Source organism: Myotis davidii, unplaced genomic scaffold (assembly GCF_000327345.1).
Source record: "Myotis davidii unplaced genomic scaffold, ASM32734v1 scaffold79, whole genome shotgun sequence".
Lineage (NCBI taxonomy): Eukaryota > Metazoa > Chordata > Mammalia > Chiroptera > Vespertilionidae > Myotis > Myotis davidii.
This window is the reverse complement of record NW_006294339.1, coordinates 2,130,263-2,132,610: the sequence shown is the minus strand read 5'-3', so window position 1 is coordinate 2,132,610 and position 2,348 is coordinate 2,130,263. Positions and strand designations below refer to the sequence as shown.

Below are 2,348 nucleotides of genomic sequence, written 5' to 3'. Positions count from 1 at the left end.
CAACAGCATGGATGGAACTGGAGAGCATTAGGCTAAGTGAAATAAGCCAGTCGGAGAAAGATAAATATCACATGACCTCACTCATTTGTGGAATATAATGAACAACATAAACTGATGAACAGAAATAGATCCAGAGACAGAGAAGCATCAAACAGACCATCAAACCTCAGAGGGAAGGCAGGGGAGGGGTGGGTGGGTAAGAGATCAACCAAAGGTCTTGTATGCACGCATATAAGCATAACCAACAGACACACAGTCTGGGGTGAGGGCATGTGCTGGGGGGTGGGAGTGGCCGGAGAGAGGTCAACGGAGGGAAAAGAAGACATATGTAATACTTTAAACACGAAGGAAACAAAAACAAAAGCAAAAAGCAATCAAACAGCCAAAAAAACCCAGTCTGGGGTGAGGGCATGTGCTGGGGGGTGGGAGTGGCCGGAGAGAGGTCAACGGAGGGAAAAGAAGACATCTGTAATACTTTAAACACTAAGGAAACAAAAACAAAAGCAAAAAGCAAACAAACAGCCAAAAAAAGACTTGTTGGCTTACTTTTTTAGTATCTTCGTAGAGTACTAAGTCACAGAGCTGCCACCGGGGCACACAAGGCCTTACAAGCGCCCAAGGTAAGACCCAGGGTCCGCGAACCATTGGCTGAGAAGGGCTGAGGGGCGGGCTTCCCGCTGTTACCAGAAGCCCCTTCGCGGAGGCTGTGAGGGAGGTGCGCAGTGCGATTCTCACTTAAACTCTCACGAGTGGGCTTAGGGCTTCACCCCAGCCCAGCCAGTAGGGGCTGCGCCTGCGCGGTTGGGGCGTGGGCGGAACCCTCTAGGCGAGGGCTGGGCCGCCCGCTCCCTCTGACCGTTGGTCCGGCGGCTCGCGGGGAAGCTCACTACGCATGCGCACCTGCTCCAGCGGCAGGACAGAGGCCGCAGGGTCTTGTGTGCTCAGAGGAGAGGGGACATGTGTGACAGCGGCGGCATCCCACCCCTGCACGTAACGAGTGGGCGCAAAAGCAAGCGGGCGGCGGTCTCGGTGGAACAAAGCTATGAATACGGCTCCCCGAGGTACCTGCTCCTGTGCGGCCTGGGCGGGATGGTGAGCTGCGGGCTGACGCACACGGCCATCGTGCCGCTGGACCTGGTCAAGTGCCGCATGCAGGTGGACCCGGGCAAGTACAAGAGCATCCTGAGCGGCTTCTCTGCGACGCTGCAGGACGACGGGCTGCGCGGCCTGGCCCGAGGCTGGGCCCCCACCTTCCTCGGCTACTCCATGCAGGGCTTCTTCAAGTTCGGCCTCTACGAAGTCTTCAAGATCCGCTACGCCGAGCTGCTGGGCCCGGAGAAGGCCTACGAGTGGCGCACCGGCGTGTCCCTGGCCGCCTCGGCCACCGCCGAGTTCTTCGCCGACGTGGCCCTGTCGCCCATGGAGGCGGTGAAGGTCCGCGTGCAGACGCAGCCGGGCTACGCCCGCACCCTGCGCGCCGCGGCGCCCCGCATGTACGGCGAGGAGGGCCTGTGGGCCTTCTACAAGGGCGTGGCGCCGCTCTGGATGCGGCAGATCCCCTACACCATGATGAAGTTCGCCTGCTTCGAGCGCACGGTGGAGGCCCTCTACAAGTACGTGGTGCCCAAGCCGCAGAGCCAGTGCACCAAGGCCGAGCAGCTGGCCGTGACCTTCGTGGCCGGCTACATTGCCGGCGTCTTCTGCGCCGTCGTGTCGCACCCGGCCGACTCGGTGGTGTCGGTGTTGAACCAGGAGAAAGGCAGCACGGCCTTGGGGGTCCTCCGCAGACTGGGGCCGGGCGGCCTGTGGAAGGGCCTGTCCGCCCGCATCATCATGATCGGCACCCTGACGGCGCTGCAGTGGTTCATCTACGACTCGGTCAAGGTCTACCTCAAGCTGCCGCGCCCTCCGGTCCCTCAGGCGCCCGAGTCCAAGAAGCAGAAATAGGCGCGGACGGGTCCTGCGCGGTAGCCGCCGCCCTGGGCCCGCACCGCGGTCCAGTGGGAGATGGCGCTCAGACATTCTCAGTGTGTGAAATGTTAACCTGTTGGGTTTGGGGTTTTTTTTTTGGAGAGGGGATTTCACGTGCAGTGCTTGTTCTCTTTAAATTATTGATTCCTTTTCGGCAATCCAGGGGGGGTTTGGGGGGTTTGAACCATTATCTTTGGGGAGTCAGCATTGATGGCTTTAACGCCATCGTTTTTTTTCAACAGTTAGAGGGGGAAATCTCTTAACAGGAATTAATGTTAGGTAATTTCGTGTCTTTAGATTGTATCTGCTTTGATTCTCCATCCAGTGGGGATTATCCAAGCATCACTGCTGAATAGCCTACTAATGAGGTTGTGAGG

The 2,348-nt window shown here is 58.3% G+C and overlaps 1 pseudogene; it reads left to right on the top strand.

The window, feature by feature from the left end:
- Positions 1 to 957: 957 nt before the first annotated feature.
- LOC102760943 lies at positions 958 to 1,947 on the top strand (annotated as a pseudogene).
- The last annotated feature ends 401 nt before the right edge of the window (positions 1,948 to 2,348 follow it).